This window comes from Amphiprion ocellaris, chromosome 1 (assembly GCF_022539595.1).
Source record: "Amphiprion ocellaris isolate individual 3 ecotype Okinawa chromosome 1, ASM2253959v1, whole genome shotgun sequence".
NCBI classification, from domain to species: domain Eukaryota; kingdom Metazoa; phylum Chordata; class Actinopteri; family Pomacentridae; genus Amphiprion; species Amphiprion ocellaris.
The window spans coordinates 14,652,573-14,674,933 of record NC_072766.1 but is presented as its reverse complement, the minus strand read 5'-3'; the positions used below and the strand labels follow the sequence as shown (position 1 = coordinate 14,674,933).

The 22,361-nt window shown below is 42.9% G+C and overlaps 1 protein-coding gene across 2 annotated transcripts in view; it reads left to right on the top strand.

The window, feature by feature from the left end:
- Positions 1–22,361, top strand: part of mafa (MAF bZIP transcription factor a) — a 71,959-nt gene that overhangs the window by 15,221 nt on the left and 34,377 nt on the right. Inside the window, exon 3 of one of the 2 annotated variants that reach the window (XR_004847828.2) lies at positions 18,529–18,577. The exons of the other annotated variant lie outside the window; for it this stretch is intronic. The gene's annotated coding sequence lies outside the window, so the exon portion shown is untranslated. The remainder of the gene's footprint in view (positions 1–18,528; positions 18,578–22,361) is intronic. 2 annotated transcript variants of the gene reach the window in all.

Sequence of the window (22,361 nt, the reverse complement as noted above, 5' to 3'; positions counted from 1 at the left end):
AGTAAATCTGCATAGGATGCTGACTAGTCTAGGCAACTGGGGCTCTTCCACTAGCATCAAGCTTTGCAAGAAGGATTCTTGCATGATCTTTTGATCTTGCAAAGCAAACTGTAAGGAAGGACGAATGAAAGTGATGGAAGACTCTTAGTGTGAAAATATCTGGACATTTAGTTTAGAGAGACACAAAAAGAATAACATCACTGAGAAAAGTGAGTGGGACCTAAGAGTATACCTAAGAATGTAACGTGGCTTCAGCACTACATTATACTTTATTTCACTAAGTCAAGTATTATTTGTGCCAAATACTGTAGTTTGACAACTTTACCGAGCAATATAGTCCCAGGGGGTAGGTTGCAGTCTCCACAGACTGGATGCACAGCATGCCAGAATAATTACTCACAGTTGAGAAAGATATAAAAACAATATTATAATCACATTTTTTGAAATTTATTTTTTTTCTAGCTTTGCAGACCTTGTGAAAGACATTTTGTCCTGTAACAAAGAAGTTAAAATCCCAAAACTGATACAAATGTCACTGATGGAAATATCCCATTGAGTTTCTGTCATTTCTCATTTAATCTATAAAAATATTCTGAAAGCTGAGGAAAGAGGAGGAGAGGAGAGGGGAGGGGAGGGGAGGGGAGGGGAGGGGAGGGGAGGGGAGGAGAGGGGAGGAGAGGAGAGGAGAGGAGAGGAGAGGAGAGGAGAGGAGAGGAGAGGAGAGGAGAGGAGAGGAGAGGAGAGGAGAGGAGAGGCTGTATTAGTAGTAGCTGCAGGGGTAGTGGAGCCTGTATGTCTACTTCATGGCTCTGTGAGCACAGACATAACTATTGTGTTTACAAGGCTGAGTTGCTCTTACTGTTAAATTATTGGGGTGGGGGCGTGTTAAAGGAGGAGGAACAGAGGGGAGGGGTGGGGGAAGTAAATATTTGTCCCTCTCTCTCATAGTTCTGGTTAACCAGGCTGAGGAATGCTCTTTGCATTTTATAATTACAGAGTTTGGGCAGTGTCACCCTTGGAGAGTACATGGCCTCAGAGACCTGAGAGAGGAGGGCTCTCTGTAGACTCTGTGTCTTAAAGTGTGGAAGCTGGAGGGCGGCACACTTCTGTATGTCAGTATACTGTCAGAGAGGCATGTTCAGTTAATGACCATGTGTCAGGAGGTCACTCTGGGAAGTGAAACATAGGCATGCCAGGCAGGACCACACTGTGAACTTGTTGGTCACTTCACTGTTGTGTGTGTGTTTTTTCCTCTTAGATTGGAAGGGTGTGAGACCCCACGGAAAGAATGTTGTGGCAGGGACGAAACAAAATTGAATAAAAACCCACACACTTTCACTGAACTAAGACAACTTTGTCTTATCCCTCACACACCCAACCGCTTTTATTAAACATACACAACATCTTTGCCGCTGTGCAGTGCTCTTAGTATTCCCTTCCTTCTTCCTCTCTGCGACCTGGTCATTAAAGGAGAGTGATGAGTTCACAGCTGATAGTGTCTGGTTGCAAGGAGCGGGGAACAGTGTAGGATGACATTATCGGAAGCGGCTGCATATAGATGCTAAGACAAAAAAAAGACACAAACAGAAAGAAAATACTATGGCGTACTTCTCTCAGTATAAACTTCTGTCTGCTTGGATTACACTAATGACCCCTGACAAACCATAATAAGACACATGCATCTCTATGGATACAAGCCATGACCAAAGGAATGGGGCTCTGTGTTTACTTTCTAAGCCGACATTCTGCCGTATTAGATTTGGTAGAAAAAAAAATACAACATCATTAGTTCCCTGTTAATCCTTAAACTAATAGGTCAATGTTAAAAAAAAAAACAACTAAGGATAGAAACAAATGTGTTCTCAACATACAACTTCAGTATGCCACAATTGCCATAAGTGAGAGGGATGTGAAGGCAGGGTGATGGAGAGGGACAAAGCTTTCCCGCCGTCCCTGCGGCTGAAGTGGAATAGTTGTGGTGACGGATTGTGACAGCTGAGGGAGCGAGGGAGCAGGAGGGGAGTATCACTCCAAAATCCCCAGGAAACAGAGAGGAGGAAAGAGTAATTTAGGATGAACTGCCTGCCGTATGCTCTCTCAAGCAGTCTGGTTTTGTTGTCTCTCACACGAGTGAACAAGTCTTTTTCATTCTGACACACACATACACACACACACACACACATACACACACACACACACACACACACACACACACACACACACACACACACACACTGTCTCTCATACTATGGGTAATAGATATTTATTGTACAAATTCTTTTATTAACTCTCCAGTCACTACGTTATCATAATGATTCAGCCAATAAGTATTAATACTGGCTCCTTGGCTGGATCCCCTGGGTCAAAATTAGACATATGTCAAATACACATGCCATACCAGAATTAGATGCACACAGGACCAGCACACTGACTCTCATTTCCTTCCCTCGTCTCTTGATAGTATCCCTAATAGACCTCTCTCCCAGTGGCACACTGCTGTTGCAACATTCACCTACTATTGCTTTAATGAGATGTCTGTGCCGTTGTGTGTGTGTGTGTGTGTGTGTGTGTGTGTGTGTGTGTGTGTGTGTGTGTGTGTGTGTGTGTGTGCGCGTGTGTCGGTATGACTGTGTGTGTGCATGTGTCTGTGTGTGCCTGAGAAAGAAAGATGTTAGCGATCCTTGTGGCCCTGTTTATCTCCACCCTTGTGTTGGAGTAGAGGGAGGTCAGAGGCAGGGCTGCCTGTATCCATCTCCATTCCCACGGCTGCTGTCTCACAGGCACAGTGGTCACAGGAGGATGAAAAGACTATGGATTTTTTCTCCTCCTCCCTACACTCACCAGAGCAGGAAGATTAGACAGAAGATGAGCACAGCCTGGCCCATTCAAAGCAACTATAAGCCCAACACTGGAAGCATCTGACCCGAGCTCTCTGGTTCATGGAGCACAAGTGCACACAAGACATGCTCCCGCGCATGCACACGCAAATCGACGAGGACAAGATTTCTTGGTTCACTTTTCTGGTTCAAAGCTTGGTCATATGGTGCCTGGATGTTAAACACTGACATCGTGACCTGTGTATATTAACACGCTCCAAGCGCGCACACATAAAACAGACAGAAATAAGCGTTCGCACTCCCTTCTCAGCAGCCCCAGATGGAGACTGACAGTTGCATGTGCATAGAAAGATATTTTGGGGGAAAACATGATAGACAATGAGGTGAAGCGAGTCAGGAGGGAAGAGGAGGGGAGCCATATGGGGAAGGATTGTGAGAGACAGAGAAACTGATGTAGGCAAACAGAAACAGGGAGATAAAAATTCAAAGCTCTGCTGCTTTCATTAGCAATCAAAATCATTTCTGTATAATTTGAGACAGGCTTGAGTGCCTTATCAATTTCCAGATAAGTCACCTCCTGCTCCTCTTCCTCTGCTTGAGAGGTCCTGATGACTGAAAACTGACAGTGTACACTGATAGTTGCTGCCACATGGCTGCCTCCTCTCCACTCAGGTCGTTTCACTTGCAGCTCTTCCTCCTGAACTTTCAGATGCACACACAAACAGACATAGGTTGGCTAATAGGCGGGACAAAGACTCTGAGGGCAGCAGTCACATCTAAAATTGAGCCTCAGTTTCACTGTGAGTTTGTACTGCTTTATCTTTTGTTTCCCAATATATTCTGGGAAACTTATTTACTTGAGTGTCCGTGTCTAAGTGTGCATGTTTTTGTTTTTTGTTTTGTTTTGTTTTGTTTTTGTATCATGTACCATTAGCGCACTTTCTTCAAAATAATACATCTGTTGATTTTCACGTGTCTTCTCTGTTTTGCACCTCATGTGGGAAATAATCCGTAAGCATTCGGTGTTTAAATTGAAACTAGGGATGGAAATTTTGATCAAAATAAAACGTTACGTGCAACAGGGGACCACACATCAGAGAAAGTGTGGGTGAGCTCCAAAGTGAAACCAAATATAGCCTCAAACTTAATGTCATCTCTGACGGGGGTTACTCGAGAAACTAAAAACAGTGGTGGACAAAACTCACAACACTTATGTAATGGGCAAACATGCACAAACAAATACTGCTAGGAATTTTATTCGCCTGAGCGATATGGTAAGTGGGGCATCTTGCAAATATTCAACCATCTTTGATGGCACTCGATCAAGTATTGTCGCGTTGCATGGGAACAGCGGGGGTGGACCTTAAAACACACATGGCGACAAGGTACTGCCAAACGCAGATGATAACTTTAGTAGAGACACTGTCAAACCTGACTTGACTCAGTTTTGTGGGCGCCTCCACGAACAAAGTCTGCATTAGAGTAAATCAGAAACTAAGGACTTCAAGACCGTAATTATGGTTTGACACGGACAGATAAGCAGAACATCCTCCTGAGGTGCAAGAACGTCACTTGAGATAACTGCTAAGTTTCTCATACATAGTCTGCAGTGTGATTTTTGAGGTCAAACTGTTGGAACAGTTTTTGGTAGCTGATAAAATGTGACGACTGACTGCAGACTTTCTGCTGCTTTACATGAACAAGCGTGGCAGTAAATGGACAGAGGCGGGGATGTTGTGTCAGGCAGCCTGGTTTCAGATGAGTGGGTTCATTGTGAAACAGTGATCAGCTACTGATATATAGAGATAGATCAAAACTGTGAATGTCCCGTGAAAAGAAGGAAAACAGAGATAGAAATGTAGAGAACTGGCTCTCTCCAAGAAGAATGGTTTAAAGGAGATGAAACTTAATGTATAATTCAATGTGGGATGTGACCAAATGGTAAGAAACTGTGATCACGAGTGCATAGACTAACCTGTTCTTGCAGTGGAGTGTTGAGTATCTGTTTACCTGTGTGTGTGTGCACATGGAAAGATTTATGCTCAGAGCAAGGCAGCAAGGTGGTAGCATGTCTGAATCATTTGGGAGGTTTGCCGGTTGTCACGGACACACAGAGGGCAACGTTCCAGTGAACAGGAGGTGGGTGCAGTGACATAAGCGGAGCACAGTGGCCCTACCATACACGATAGTCTCACAACACCTACATATGGAGGGGTCAAGGGCGTGCACGCACTGACTCACACACATTTACTGTGAGGTGTAAAAGATTCCACACAAGAATACTGGCTACACTGCATCTTGCACGGTTAAAGATATATTTTTCTTGCAGCATTCCTTCGCATTGTTGTAGTGCATGCTGTTGAAAGCGAATACATATTTCCATCAGTCTGTGAGCAGATACAGTATTACAGAGTGCGTCTGGTTCCATACACTTGGCAGCATCCTGTGCACACACTGTGTGAGTGCTGTAAATAGCCAGAGTGTGTCGTGCATCTCTGCTGTGTTTGGACCTATTTTAGAGCTGACACAGGAAACAGGGCCATTCTGACAGCCACCCTGCCAGCCGGTACTGCACACAGCAGCCCCGGAACCTTCTGTCACACACACACACACACACACACACACACACACACACACACACACACACACACACACACACACACACACACACACACACGCACATATGCACATGCGCACACACACACACACACAAGCATGCAGGAATACACACAGACAGACCAGATTTTTCCATGTTAACAACTCACCAGTGCTTCATACACCTCATAGACTTCCACGAATCATTTAATTTCCTTTTTAAGTCAACACTCTTCTTTTCATCGCTCTGTTCTATTCCAGTTTTCCACAAACCCTGACTGGAAAGACCGTTAACAAAAGCGCCCCCCCGCTGTGGCACTTGACAGCCCTCCTGTCCTCCAAGCACCTCACATCTTGTCTTTATTATTGTCCGTTTCAAGCCTTCCAATGCAGAGGTGATTTTGCTTTTGAGCCAACTAGCTGCTTTCCTCTGTTACACTTCCCTGCATAATGATCAGCAAAATGATAACTCTGGCAGAGGGGGGCTCAATTACCCAAGACACAGGTTTCTGCTTTCAGTTACATGAGACAGCTGGAGAGCCACTGCCGAATACAGAGTTAATTTAAAGTTAATTCATGTTGTTTGCTTTTTCTGGTTTATTGTTCCTGTACTGTTCTATTTTTTTCCCTTGTACACCAGGGTGATGTAATTTAATTCAGCATCTTTGTAATTCATTCGTTCAGTAAATATTTTGAGGGTCTCAGTGATACAGAAGCACCGACTCAGTGAGTTTATACCTAAATGAAGCTGCATCTTAGTGATATGACAGTGCTAGCTCATTTAGAGACTGTTAGCATACAGACATAAACGCCTCTTCAAAGGCTGGAGCAAAGTCCCACTCACCAGCCTCTCATATTTGGGTGGAAGATAAATTCTGCAGGCTGCTCCTGCCTTCCTATGTAATTATGTGCACGGTGATGTGCCTTTACAGCCTTCCTAACAGTCGGAAATTATCTCCCGGAAATGAAGTCCAATTAATTGTGGCACATTGCAGGCGTACGTGTTTGCAGAAACACTGTAATGACACTTAACGGGAAATTGGCTCCTGTTGAAATATTTAATAAATAATGTGCAAGGTGAAACAAGCTCGTATGATACTGACAAACAGCTTGTTCGTTCTGTTCTCTTTCTTAATTTTTTTTTTACATACACACACCTACACTTCAATTTAGTGAATTTCTCAGACATAAGGAGCTAGAAAGGAGTGACTGGAGTCACACAAGTCAAAAATTTAAAGATGCATGTGAACATTGTTAATGCTGTTAGATGTCAAGTCACTGCATAAACATAAAGTGAAAAATGTCTTCACAACAGGTAGATAAAATATAATTTTAAATCAGACATGGCAGCAGACTATCGATCTAACCTAGAATGGGAAAGTCTATAAAAGGAAACAGCGGTCTTTTAGGGTCAGTGACATACTGTGTCACGCCACAGTAGCTCTCTATTGTAGAACGCACTGTGATGAGTCAGCCGTTTCGCAGAATAGCACCTTTTGTTTTTGTCCCTGGGAGTCTGGGTGTTCTGCCCAGTCCAGACACCAGTCATTCATGAATTTGATTTACCTTTTTAAAAAAAAGTTTTATTACATGTTCCATATTTTTTTTCGCATTTTCTTAGTGGTATTCTGAACGTATTTCTATTCAGTGTGCACCTGCATTACTTCTTACTTCTGAAAAGAATCTGTTATTTTTAAAATGCATGTTTCAACAGTTTTCAAAGCTTAATCTTCAACTAAAGAAAAGTGCATCTTATAGTCAAATACTACATGTGCTGCAGTAGATTTGGCTGATTCCTCGCAGACCCGTCAGCAGCATCTGGTAAAGGCTGGATCAGTCATTCACTTAGCAAACACACATACACCCATCTGATCAGGGGCCTAATAGTCAATAATAAGGCTGTCTGTTCACTCTCAAAAGGAACAAATACCCGGAATTGTACAGGCATAAAGTCATAATTCAGGGTTATATTTGAAAAAGTTACGAAAATACACCTACTTTTAAAAAAAAATCCAATCTACAAGAGAAGTTTGCTCATGTCCTCCTAAGGTTTTGCATTTGCCTCCACCTTTATTACTTCATGTTTATAACACCCACTTCTGCTTGCCCATTCTGATCTGCTTGGCTACACATAATGCTCCTCTGGTCAGTATGCGAGTGTGTGTCTTTCTTGCTGTGTAAGGACCTACTATAGGCCCATTCGGCTCGGCAGTATGGCACGTAAATGGCAGCGGAGTGGTGTGAGTGTCAGCCGGAACGTGTGCTTGGCAGGCAGTGGCTATGCTATTAGCAAGCGCTAACAGTTTTATTATTAGAAAATAAACGGTGCGCTGCAAAACTCTGAATGTTATTAGCACCTCACCATCTGGGTCTGACAGCTGTGTTCAGCCACCATCATGGCTAAACTGCTGAAGGCTATATCTGAAATCTCCACTCTTTATCTACAGCACGTTCACACTCGTTCTCTATGTGTTTGTCAGCGTCTCTTCCTCTCTTTGTTTCTTTTGCTATCTTTTCGTTCTTCCTCTCACTGTGCTTCTTGCAGACATAAAGATAAGTGAGCGGATAATAAGCAAGCACAAACTCATTTACTTCATGACTTCTTACACGCAGAGAATCAAACACAGAATGATTTTTTTTTCCTGTGGCCTATGAAACACCCATATTGTGATGTATGACTGTGTAATTAGCAATGTTAAACTCCTGCTTATTTCCCTAATTTAGCTGTTAGTGTAACAAACACAAAAATAAAACCAAAACCACAAGAAGAATTCAAATGGTTCCCACTGCTGCGCTAACAGGAATCCAGTCCTTTACTATTGTTCTGCTCTCCATAAAACATGTTTTACACACAAACACAGCACCCTAAAGGGTGGAAACAATAAGTCAGAAGGCTTTGGAAAAAAGCGACATACTGTTTGTGCTCACTTTGGTGACCTCTTTCATGTTAACCTCGAAAATGTACTGCCTTTCATGCATGTGCTTGAGAATGTGTCTGCAGTGATGCCTTTTTTTCTGCATGTGTGTTTTTCTTCCCCGATCACACAGCTTTGCAAGGCTTTATTTAAACAGATAACCTGCTACTAGAAGCCCCCAGCATCCCCCAAACCTCCTAACTCCCCCCTTCTTCCCTTCTAGTCTTTAGCAACAACCCCCATCGAAGAGGAGACACCTCCAGAAATTAACACTCTTATTGCAGACACTGCAGAAAAGCCTACCCTCCAGTGTTTCTCTTTCACCAGCAGAAAAATACTTTCCTCCGCTAAAACAGGCCAACTGCTTCTCGGGGTGCATCTCCTGTGCGCGACCTAATCTACATGCATACTTACCTTCCTTTATATTTAGGGACGTCGCTACCAAGCAGCGTGAAGGACTCTGGATGGCATGCGAATCTATTTCACATATAGATGCACAGGACTAGCGTACAGGAATAGGATACAGAGCAGGGAAATAGTATGTTTTCAATTTCACTGACCCTCTTTGGTGCTGTGCCACAGTTATCCGCTGCTTAATCCTATTTATCTGAGTGCGTCTTCACTGTCTGGTAGGTTTGGAGACCTGAAGTAAAGCAACGTTCTTGAAAAAATAAATACTTTCCTTTCGGTTTTGATTATTTGATAAATTTCTTTTCACCTATGAGTACAGCACAGACAGCTTTTTCTGTTTTTAAATCAATTCTGCAAACTTAAAACGTACTAAACTGCTTGTGTTAGATTCAATTACTAAACAAACTTCCACAAACACGTAGCACAACAAAAGCGGTTACTTTCGGCTGTTTAAGTGCTGTTGCTACACAGGGGAATCTTGGAAATTCATGACATGAGAGCTTCCAATCTCCCTGCATTGCATGAATGCAGCATAAGAAAATCAACAAACAAATTCTGAGGCTGCTTCTGCTGCTACAGCTGAACAAACTGTGACATAGTAATTATTTTAAATGTGAAAGGCTATGCGTGCATTTCTTAAGCTGGGAGCTCATTTGAACATGAAAGAATGAACGCTGTACAGTATGACACTAAAATATCTGCGTCCAGTGCTTTGTTAAAAGAGCAAAATCTTAATCATTGGTTTTGATGCACAGATTGTAGCTTTCGTTCCTCGTTAGGATGAAAGTGATTCATTTTTAACTCTTCAAGAGTACTTAACAGAGCTGCGACTTATTCAGTTTTAGTGCAGAACTTTGCTTTAATTTGGAATAATTACGTGATCGGACATCTGGATGCAACAAAGGCAGCAATTTACAGATTTATCTATGAGTGAATACTGAGCATATGAGTCATTCTGGCAGATGAAAAAAAAATTACTCTGTCCATTACACAGCACCGACTGTATGCTCGTGTTTTCTTCAGCAGCTCATGACTACAGTCTAAACAAACAGTTTCTAACATGCTATCAAACACCTGGCAGGCTGAGCACATTCATTTCACTCCACCTGAGGTGTGCAAGAAGGGCTATTTTGTTTTGATGGTGTGTGTATTTGTGCGTATGTTTATGCAGCCAAATGTACACATCTGTGTGCGATGTGGTTAATGCACTTGACTTGAGCCTGACCACAAATCAAAGTGATGGTTGGTGAGTACCACATAAGAGAACAGAAATGAAGCAGATAAGTGTTGAGATCAAACAGACCTTCCCCCAGCTGAAAGCTCCCGTGGAGGGGCAGGAGGGCTGCAAAGCGCTAGTCAGTGTTATGTCTCATTTAGTGGAGCTACCACCGCAACCGCTAACGAGGTGATAACACAGACAGATGATAAGTTATTAGGAAAATGAAATAAGATCTGTTATGTCACTTTTCTTTGCAGTCTCTCTCGGTTACTCTGTGTGCCAGTGTGTAGTATTTAGAAAGAAATGTGCGTGTGTGTGTGCGTGCATGTGTGTATATATGTGCGTGTGCGTGTGTGTGTGTGCAGACTGTGACGCCAGGATTTCAGTACTTCAGTGACTATATTATATGCTGGTCTGAACAGAGATCAGAGCTGAAGTGGTTCAAACATGGCAGACAATGGCACTCTGAGGACAGATGAAGAATGGCATTGATGAGAGGTTTCTGTCACCGGGCTGGCTGGGAGCCAGAACTTAATGTGGACTGTGGAGTGTCGGAGTTTGACAAGACAGAACGTTGTTTGTCTGACAGCCCAGCTTACTGCTCTGAATCTGCAGATCATATCCAGACCCCCTCCGTCCCCCTGCTTCTATGTTACTTGTTCCATTTATTTAATGCAGGTTTTTCTCCTCTTTTCTGTTTATATATCCATTTAATTGGTGCAGTCTAAACTTTAATATATTAATGTCTTGCTATCACCTACTGATGACTACTTGAGTCAGTCATAAAATCCACAAAATATATGAACAGTGACATTTGCAGGATCAGTGTCCTCTGCTGTGAAATTATTTCAAGCAGCTCCATGAGGCCAATCATTGGTGGAATAAATCTGATGTAGAGAAGATGTTGCACCTGCAATAGAGCCGTGGGAATATGTCAAACAAAAAAAGTTGAGAAACACTACCATAGCCTACAGTATACAATATTCAACATCAAGGGTTCCACTTTTTCTGACTGTCTCTCTCTGCCATTGTATAATTCCTCTCAGGTAGTCGCCGTCCTTATAGGGGCTGTGTTTTAGCCGACTCTATTAATGACAGGGTGGCGGAATCAAAGACAGCTTTATAACAGTTATTCCTCCCTACTGACAGCCAAATTGTTCTGTGGGAGAAATACAGACTTATCTCGTCTATTGTCCCTGTGGTACAAATTCAACCAGCGAGCCCCGAACACAATAGCACACTTTTACACTTGAAATAACTTGTATTCAGGGTCCTCTCCTTTTGTGTTTTGCCGTGTAGTACTCTGAAGACACTTAGGTTTGCGAAGAGGAAACATTCGATAAGTTATGTCTCTACCGGAGGAGCGATTGCGCGTGGGCATGAAGGGCGGTGTATGTCGTGAGTACTGCACTGAGAAAATGTTATTACATAAATGGACTATGCAAGACAAAGACTTTGATATTATCATAATTAAAAGTGAGCAGCACCATATGGTGAGGGAGAGGAGCTGCACATAAACAATCAAATTGAAAGCCTCTCAGTGAACAGAAATACACGAAACGCTCATTTTTCAGCCAGAAGAACTGACAAAGTCTAAACATATACTTTTCTGTAACCTTCTCCTCTCCTCATCCTGTATATGTGAGTGTGTGCCTGGTCAGTGCCCCGGGCCTGCTAGGGGTCTACAGTATGCTCCAGGAATAGCCCGGTCACGTGGCCACTCTGTGGGATCTGTTCCCCTGGCAGGAAGCTGTTATATGGTTACAGTTATTTTTGTTGTCTGTCTGGGGATAGTTTTTACTGCGCTCCAGAGGATCAATAATTGTCATAAAAAGACTGCGTCACCCGGTGCCCTCTTTGAGCAGGACAGCGAGGTGGTGTGTGTAGGTTAGGGAGGTGTGTGGATACATGTGCAAGTGTAAATTCTGGCTGTATTGAGACTTGTGGGCATGTAAGAACAGTAAAGTGGGTCTTTGAATCCTCGAGTGCACATGCATGCGATGTATGCCTTGCACCTGTGTTCATCTGAGGTGTGAGTTGATGTGAAGTGCTGGTGTTTTTTTAAATAGACGACGTCACAGTCTGTGGAAATTGTGAAATATGTTTGTTACTGGAGAGGAAATGAGTAGCAGGCGGTGCAGTACGTGAGGTTGTGAGGTGTTTTGTACTGAGCTACCACAGTTGATATAAGGATAAGGTGGCACAGGTCAGTCACAGTGTGTTGTTAAGTTTAACTACAGCCTGCTCCCTTGTGCTGTTTTCATGTCTGTTATAACCCCAGATCCACTACAGTATACCGCCGTTTACCTCTTTGAACTGTTCGTGTCTGTCTGCTCTCTCATCTGTCCTTTTTCGTCTGGAAGGCCACATTGCGTCACTGTATGTAGCATGTCTGCTGAGTATCTGTGTCTCTCCTATAGCTTGTCTACTGTATACAGTATATGTGCCACCATAGCCCTCAGGCTGCAGTCAGCCCTGGGGACTGAGAGAGGAGGTCCTATAACAGCGCAGGCAACGGAAGCTGGCTCCTAGCTAATTGGTTCCTGTGTTAGCGGCGCACAGAGACGGTGTCAGAGTCAGCACTTTCCCTCCCTCTTCCCTCTCCTTTTCCCTTTCTCCATCTCCCTCCCTGCCTGCCAACCACAGATGCCGTAGGTTTGACATCCCTTCAGGACACATGCCTGAGCTAATATGTGCATTGCTGGATGTTTATGTGTTGACAGAGAATTGAGGTGTGGCACTGCCGCTGTCAGTTTGACAAATAAATCCAAACAGCTGCAAAAAAATTAATAAATAAAAAAAACGTAGTAAAGAAAATGAATTAAAAATCATGTTTGAAAGTGAAGATCTCTTAACTGCAATCGGCACCTTGCTCTGTGATGTTCAATGTGCATTCCTTGCTGCTAATTTATCAATTTATACCTGCAATCTTGTCCAGTATTGCCTCTTTCTGTCCTCTGTATCTGCCACAACCCTCTCCATGGGCACAGCTGATGAAGGTCACTGTGTAACTCTGTTTGTCGCCCCTCCTCCCCCAAACATGCTCAGACCCTCCTTCAGCCGATACCCCCAATGACAGGGAAGGCAGACTCTAGTCCAGGTAATCACAGCTTGTAGGCGTCTGGGTTCTAAGATGTGCACAGACGCTTCCTTCTGCAAATGTGTGCGGCTTTTCTGTCTGTGTATCCCACTGAGTTAGAATGGACTCGAGGAAAGCTAACTTCTCCCTGCTCTGATCACAGAGTAGGAGTCTAGCTGGCCACGGCCCGGTGCTGTGTGTTTATCCTCGCAGGATGCCCTCCCACAAATTGGCTCAAACTTTGCGAGCCTTTCATCAAGTCATGCTCATAAAAAGTATTATCTTCGACATTCTCACATTCCTGCCAGAAGCTACACACTGTATGCTTGTGCTGTATTCCCTTGCAGTTAGGGTTGATATGAAACGATTTCAAATACACTGTAGTTGAATCGAATTTTGAGACGCTTCGCATGTCTTTGTCCAAAGTTAAAAGAAAATATTTTAAAAATCCTGACCAGTACCTCAACACTCTAACCTTAATGTTTCAGTTGCAGAAGTAGATGTCGTAGGCAAACGAAACAAGTAATCACGTTGAAAATTGTTTACCACAGGTTAAATTTAAAGGTTTTACTGTGATATTGCACTTCTTGCAAAACTAATTTGCTAAGTTAAAAATAAACATAAGCAGAGTTTTTAGGAGAAACGGCTACTCTGCTGAAACAAAGCTTTACAAAACACTGTGACCTCTGAGATGGAGTGTCTCCCACGAGGCGCTTTGTGTGACAGACCCTTGTCTCCTGTCACACTCTTTAAAACACTGTGGTCTCCCTCCAGCCTGTCGACTCCAGAGAAGACCTCCTCTGCGAGGGTGCCAGCCCAGGCTCGGCCCCTTCTCTGCCCCACTGCATTAAACATTGATGGAGCTGTAAGGGAAGGCTGGAGCCTGTCTCCTACTGTGGTCTGGCCCTTGCCTATAGCAAGTCTCTTCTCTGGCTGCAACCTGTCTCATTTCAACTTCTCTCCCTCATTTTGTGATTCATGCATTTGCTATCGCTGCGTTTATTTGAATGTGGTTGAATGAAGCTGTCTGCAGCAAGTGCTGCTCAGTATAAGGAGACACATCAAATCTCAAGAAATGAGAGTGATAAGTGTCTGCCGCTGCCTGGCCAGTTGCACAGCAGTGAGACGTGACTTCCTGGAAATGACTCTGTGTGTGTATTTGATTCCTGTATTTGCATCACCGTCTATGTGTGGTGCATTTATGTTATGCATTATGACTCCACACCACCACAGAGCACAGCTATATGAAAGGAAGTGGTAGGAGACACAAGACGGCAATACTTTCCTTCCTATATCAGTGTGTGAGCTTGTGTGTTCCAGTACTGCAGCATAACATCAGAGTATGATCACACCATCCTGCTATCATTTTATTTTCTACAAAAAGTAAAGATATGTTGGCCTAATTAACATAACACCTTACTAGAATAAAATTCTTTGTGTAAAAATTATCTAAAATGAGTGTACACGGAGTGACTACTACATTGGAGTGTTAATAACAACAAAAAGTGAAATGTACACATTCATAAGGCCAAAAGAACAACTTGTAATGACAAGTCAGAACACCAACATATCCAAGAGGGTTTCAGTTACCTCCACCCTAATCCTCACCCATCCATACCCACCAGAGCCTTGCTGTGGGGGATCTGCCCTACAACCAACAAGTTGTGAAGTTCAGCAGCATACCAGACCTGATACTCAGTCCTGTTAAGACTGTGAATGTATTTATAGAGTGCAATGTGAGCTGGGTTTGGGTATTAGACGGTGAGAGAATGAGACATTGTAATCTAGCATGTGTGAGAATCAATGTCTGGTGTTTGAGCGTGTGAATGTGCGAGGTCTGGGGGAAAGCACGTACCACATGTGTTTTGGTGCGCGTGCGTTTGCATGCGTGGATGTTTATACATGGTTGGAGAAGGCTTGTGTTAATCAGGATCGTGTCCGATTATGTGGCCACAGGGCATAGAGAGTTTATAGACAACGCTAGTGTTTTGTGCATGGCAGACGGGTGTGATGGGCCCTGAGAAACTCTGCTGGCAGATCCATACCGGCTCCTCTGCCACTTACCTGCTGCACAGCCCTCAGGCAAATGTCCATGCAACACAACTCAGTACAGTGGGGCTATTCTCTGTTCTGAATTACACAGAGCAGAGGTATGATACATCTTGCAAGCACCGTACAACACAAGAGCTACGCACTTTAGAAAATAAGATCATGCTGATGCATTTCAAAAACGCAGAGGAGATAAAAAGGTCACGACTAATGAATTTCCTACAACTGATGAAATACATTTTTGGCTTTTTCTCCCCAGAACAATCAGATGTGTTAAAAATCATCTATTTTGGCAAAATTGTGCTCAAGGATTCTCATTAATTTGAGCATCTCAGAAGAGTTGTCTTCTTTAAGAAGAGAGAATCGCATGAGAATTATCCTAAGTGAAATAATCACAGCTCTGAGCAACAGCAAACGGAGATGAATAAATAAGGCTGACTAAATAAATGATCAGTGATTGTTTGGCTCTAAGTGCTGTTGCTGTAGCTCAGCATCCTGATTTAGTCGAAGCCTTCAGCCATCCCTCAGTGGAGCTATGGTCTTAGCGGAAGAGAAACGGCTAAAAAGCCCCATTCTTCTTCATACCTTCAATATTCAATGAGAGCGCTAATTGCACCGTGCTGAAAGAAAGAAAAAAGGCAGGGAGGGAGGGAGCTGCAGTGGGGAGGTGGGAGGGATCTACTGGCTAATGGTCCGTAGGGGGAAAATAAAGGAGAGGAAAAAAGGGGGATTTAAAAAGTTAGACATATCCTCAGGAGGTTCCTTCCTCTGTGTTTTTACCTGTGCGTCTCTTAGCTATAATGCTAATGCTCATTAGCCAGTCTGTGTGATATCCACCGAATCACGGTTACCGTTAGCGACCATCACTGGGAGCACTCTGGCGAAGCAAGTGCATTGAGTGGTTACACACACGCTCCACTGTTGTCAGCCGGAATCCGAGTCTTTCTTTTTTTCCCTTCCTTTTTTGTTTTACCTCAAAAGTTAGTTGGAAAGATATCTTGGAATATATTCGCTCAAGGTGCACCCATTTGTGAAGAGAATTGGGGGATGCATATGCATTAAAAAGTCTTTGTGTGTATAAAATGCCAGCACAGCACTTTAGCCTTCCCTCATCCTTCCACCCGTTTCTCCCTTTAATCTCTGGCTGAGTTATAATACAATAAGTCCCTATAATCATTGAATCGCCTTCTCTCGACTTACCTGGGATAAATGAATGGGCTTAAACAGAAGGTAGAGGAAACAGAAGACAACAAAATGGTGCAAACTTCAAATTAATCACTTTAAAATAAACAGTAGTAAGATATTACTTTTAATGAGTTTTACAACTGGATGTGCTGCCTGTGACCACAAGAGGCAGCGTGTACAGCATGTCTGTCTGATGGACTCAGCTGCTGTGTCTGCTCCTCTCCCTGCAGTCAGCCCTTTCACTGTCCCCTGGTATACGGCAACTGAAATACTGCTGTTCAGAAGTTTTTCTCATAAATCATGCCATCCACCAAACAAAGCAATAAAGATGTTTGTTTGCATTATTGAAGGAAAAGTATTGCCTTAGGTCAGCTTTAAGCAGTGGTGTGTGTGTGCATGCATTCTTAAAAATACATGTTCACTTCATTGTGTGCCTGCCAAGTTTGGGTTTTTTTGTGCTTGTGAAAAAGTAATTTGCTTAAGAAAAGCATATTTTGTTCAGTTCACTTTCTCCATTTTCCCACACACAAGTCAGTAATAGTAATTCTGATTGCTCAGCCACTCAGCTGCGTGTGTGTGTGTGTGTGTGTGTGTGTGTGTGTGTGTGTGTGTGTGTGTGTGTTTGAGTTGGGGGGGGGGTATCCATTCACATGTTGTAATATATGTTTGGCTGCATGTCTGAACTTGTACATACGACTTGCTGCTCTTTTCTGTTCACGTTTTTCCTTGAGGGATCATTTACAACTCTTGACAAGTTTATAACAACCCATTTCATGCTATTTATATTGATCACACAGGCTGCCGTGCACAGGCTCAGGATAAAGGCTTTCCCTGAAATGTACTCTTTCTGGGCTTTCTCTTACCACTGCTTCCCTTACTGCAGTTTGACTTTCATCTTTTTTTTTTTAAATTGATACAGACTCCCTTTCAAACCTCTTTTTGTCCCTCACGTGTATTTTGTAAGAGGTTAAATCATATATCAGTTAAAGCTTTCCACAGCTGTGTGTTATAATATACAGACAGGTGACAAATTAAAAGAAAAATCTGAACCCTTGACCCTACAGTGAGTGCACCCAGTAGGTGACATTTTGCTGGCTTGGTGGTTTGGATTCATTTGTCCCCTTGGAGGAAACAGTCGCTGCAAATCAACACATAGTTTTTGGATGATCATCTTTATCCAATGATGGTCTCTTTCAGGATGATAGGAAGAAATTTAGGAAGAAAGGTGCTGTATTGTACTGTATGTTGTTTTTTTCCTTTGTCACTTATCTGCATATATACCATGCTGTCTTATTTAACATCTCACAGTGTAAACTGCACAGTGCGTACAGTTCACAAATGTTAATCATGTGGTTAGTCTGCCCAGTTTAATTACACTCATACTGGTCTCGAAAAACCAATATGGTTCGATAAGATAATATTTAAATACTCACCACTGACCCTTACATGGCACTCTTACTTGTGTGTGTTTGTTGTGTGGTCTCTTTCTTTCTCTATGTGAGTCACACAGATACACTGATAAATACACAGAGGTGCACTTTTTGTTTTATGTTTCTTAGTAAATGAAATGAGTCAGAAATCCCTCTGAAAGTTCAAAAGATTGAGACAAATTCTCCGCTACACAGTACATGCATAAGAAAAAAATCCACCTGCTTGCTAATCAGAGAGCAACCCAACCCATGTCTCTATCAATAGGATTCTCTGCTGGTCACTCAACAGCATTCCAGGTTAAGCTTGAACCTGGTACACTCATTAAAACCAAACCCAAGTATTTATTTTGCAGTCATGAGGCTTGAGTGTGATTCATCACTGTGTGTGTGTGTGCATGTGTGTGTGATGAAAGTGTATAGGCCTGTCCCCGGTTGTGCTGTAACTTAACCTGGTCCAAGGGAGTCTGTTCTGGGCTCTTGGCTCTACTCTCATGGCCTTCAAGCATTCAGCACTTCATCCAAGGAGGAGTCTGTAAGCATGGTGCATGGCCAAAGCACTGATTTCTCACTGAGATAGTTTTTTAAGAAAAGAAAGTTAAAACCAAACCAGAGAAAGTTAAAAGACAACTAAGATAACGGGAGTCGTTGCAGGTAGAAGGTGTGCACTGGAGCACTCACATATAAGAAACCGAAAGACATTTAAGAAAGACATTACACACTTGCTGTCCGCCTACTTTGAAAACTTTTTTACGATCCTTTTTATTCTGCCTCCTCATCCTTTCCACTCCTCCCTCTCTCTCTGTCACAGAAATGACTGATAGTAAATGGCTTCCAAGAGGGTGCTGCAGAGTGAGGGGGTGAGAAACTACCTGCTTTTGTTATCTTAACACCCAGCGGCATGCAAGAGACGACTATCAAACATCCCACACCACACTTGACATGAGCAGACTCCATTGATGTGGAGGGAGCTGGGAGTGACATGGTTAGTAGAGTGTGCTGCATCCTGGGCCTGGCAGCTTTATGAGCCCGGGGGGACCATAAAGACACAGGCTTCCAGGCCCTCAGCTGCTCCCTGGGTTAGGGTTAGAAAAGCATAGGAGACACAGGCAGGATGCCTGTTTGGTCAGAGTTCATTCTTATCTGAGTAAGGTCTTCCCATTCTCAGTAGCAAGAGCAAAAGTGGGTTATTTCTTGGATTTATGAATGGCATGATGTACATAAAATAGCAGCAATAAACACATAGTACAATAAATCCCCCTCTCAGATTCACACACAGATCTAAAAGTAGCTGTCCACAGGGACACTAAGAGGCAACTACATTTCATGCAAACGTAACCATAGGCAGTCACAAATGCACACATGAACACACTGGAAGAAGAGACGATTTCCTGCTTTTCACATACCTGTGGCATGTCAGTGACAGATGCATGGGTCAGGGTTTGTTTTAGCTGTCAGAACTTGAGGTGACAGGAGGAAGCTCTGGAAGAGCTCTATCAGTGTTTGGACAGCTACCACTCGGCCTGGAAGACATACATGGTAGCCTCAGGTCATAAGGACAATACTCGTAGAGCAAAGGAATGACCACAAAATACTATATACAGTATTAGTTAATTACTACAACTAATTGACTAATACTGGTGATTTTTACTCTGCTTGATGTATCCAACGAGTAGTTTCACTGTCAGGTTGTGTAAGTTAGACGGACAATCACAGAAAAGCAACAAATATACAAAATGAGTCTTTATGTTCTGTAGTTTGTTAACAGTCATTGCACAGGCTGAGGTAAACCCTGTCCATTTGTCTCTTACAAACACCATTAGGAAGAGGACTGTGATTATTTTTACAGTGTGTTTGCCCTTGTTTTCCAAGCTTTCATTGTGACTGGAGGTGGCCCACTTGGCAGGAAGTTTAACAGTATTTTATAGAGTAATCCTCATTGTCCCAACCTCTTCATGGGAAGGAGTTAATAGGACCAGGTTGTGGAGGAGACAGAAGCAAGGCGAGAAGCATAGACAGGTTTAGACACAATGGGAACACGCACACAGGCCTGCATAGGCATCTGGTTCTACTGTGAACACACTGATGGAGTACAGAGATTTCACTATCTACACCTCAAAGGTACTGAGAAAAACATATACACAAACTCACAAGTGCACTTAGATACAGTATGTGTGCACAGTCACACGGCACTGATGAATCAAGACGAACGAGTATGTTGTTTAGGGGTCACCTGGCGGCAATGTTGATCTAAAACCAACAAGGCTGTGTGCATATATCTGTTGATATGAGTGAAAGCAACTGGCCGAGAGACACAGTGCAGGAGATGTGACATGAGTCAATGCCAACCACGGCGGTGCAATCGCACGCTGTTTTTCTAGGTGTGTGAGTGAGCGTTTCCTTGACAACTTCTGACAGTAAAGTGTGAATCATCAGTTGTTTCATCATCATCATCATCATCACACTCCTCCCTCAGGATCACAGTATGTGGGTTGTGACCGCTCCATCCTTGTTTTCTAGTAATGTGTGAGCCAACCTTTATACAGCCTTTTCCGCGCTTTCTTAAACCGCCCTTCGGTTTTCTGTCTCTGTCATGCTCTCTGCTCAGCATGGGTGCAGGAAAAAAAAATAGATCAGCTTTATCTTTAAGTGTATTTAAAAGGAAATCAATCCATGGTCATTGTTCAAACAAAAACTGCACTCTTACAAATTTGTTTCAGACTCTGACATTCGCAGTAAGCTTTTCTGCAGATTAGAATTCATACAGATAATGATCTAGTATTCGGTTTTTTTCAGTAGCGTTTCATTTAAGAAGCTGCCCTCAAACTGGATTTGGATAGGAAATGAAAATTAAATTGCCATGCAGCGGTCTGAAATGTAACAATAGAAACCACGGCTCTTCTACCTGCTACTGACAGTTCGGGAGTCTGGGGTGGGGGGTTCCAAAGGCAACCTGTGGTAAAGGTGGTCACACTGAGGTTCACAGATGTGTGTGAGTGTCACACTGCGTTTGTTTATGTGCGTTTGCATGCAACTGCAGGCGCAAACCAACATCCGTGGGGGGCCAAGTAAAAGGGAGAGAGGCAGGTAGTGAAGTTTCTGTTGCCACAGATAGCGTATCATTTCTCACCGCCTCAAAAGTCACCGGAATGCGAGACTGCAGCTTCTGCCACTGCTGTGCAAACGAAAACACTAACAGACTCTGAACATCTAAAATGCCCGCTGACATGTTCCGCTGAGCGAGCTTACATAATGAATGTTGGTTTTCAGCAAACTGTCTTGACAATGAATTAACTGGATTTATTGCAATGGTACATAGTGACCCAGGCTTTCTGCTGGAAGAGACAAAACACTAATGCATCCAGTTATGTAGCCGTGCTGCCTTTGTAGCCGTGTGCATTTGTGTGTGTTGTGGGAAGGTGTTTTATTTATAGTTATATTGTTTGACATTTCTAAAAATGCATTATTTGTGAAAGGGTTGTATTGAATTGCGTCGGAGATCCTTTTAGCTTTTCAGGCCCATAAACAAATGTTGATAAATCAGAATTAGGATGGAGAGGTACAAATCATACAAATGTCCAATTCATGTTAGCAAAAACTGTAATTAAGTACCCTTTTGTAGGAGTGTATAAATGTGTTTGAGATCAGGGGGTGCGTAAGAAGAAAAAAAAAGGTGTGTAAAAGCAGATTGCATGGAGAAAAATAAAGAGGCACTTATTCTAACACTCGAACAAAGAATGGAAACAGGATTTGCACTGGATTTTTTAAAAAAAAAATCACAAGTTAATAACAATATCTCTGCTGCTAGACTTGGCCAGTCACAGGTAGAACATAAAAAAAAATCTGTGATGACCTTTAACAAAAGTGTATTTATATCTAGTTTTTCTTTAAAGAAGTATTTGCATTACTTGCTCACTGTAAATTTACAACGTTCCCCCAAACGTCTAATTTCTTGTCTTACAGTTGTGTTTGTTTTCCTCTGTAATATGATTGTCCGATATGAGCTGCACCTTCCCAGCACTGCGGAAAGAATGATATCTATTTCTGCTCCTTCCTGCCATGGCTTAGAGCGGGCATCCATATCTTACCATAACCCCATCGTAGTTCTCTCTAGACCGATATCTTTCTCAGCCTTGCAGAGTAAAACGCTACTTCCTGTTTGGTTTGTCCAAGCAGTGCCAGCTAACCCTCTTACTGGCTGCTCTAATGTTCCTACGTCAACTTTGACCCTACTTAACTGAAACCACTGTCATCAGCCTGGTTCGCCCCAGTCACAGGAAGTCATGCTCTGAACTCGTCCCCTCAGACATGGTTATGAAAGTAGATAAAACGACTGAAAAGTGAAAATATTCTCAGCAGAAACATGTAACGCAGACACTTTGTAAATACTTTCAGTGGAGGAGGCTTGCAGCATGTCAAGTGTGTGCACTCAGCTGCACTCTGTGCTATTGTCGACTGAGATGAGCGCTGAGAAATAAAAGGAGACCATAAAGAGTAGCGATATTAGAAGGCAAAGTGATGTCGGTTTCACTGGGATGTATATATAATTTATGTTGTGCAGCATGGGTTTGTGTGCGTTGCATTGCAGTCCTCTTCTCATTTAGATTAAACAAACAGCTTAAGGTTTCGATCACTGGAGGGTAG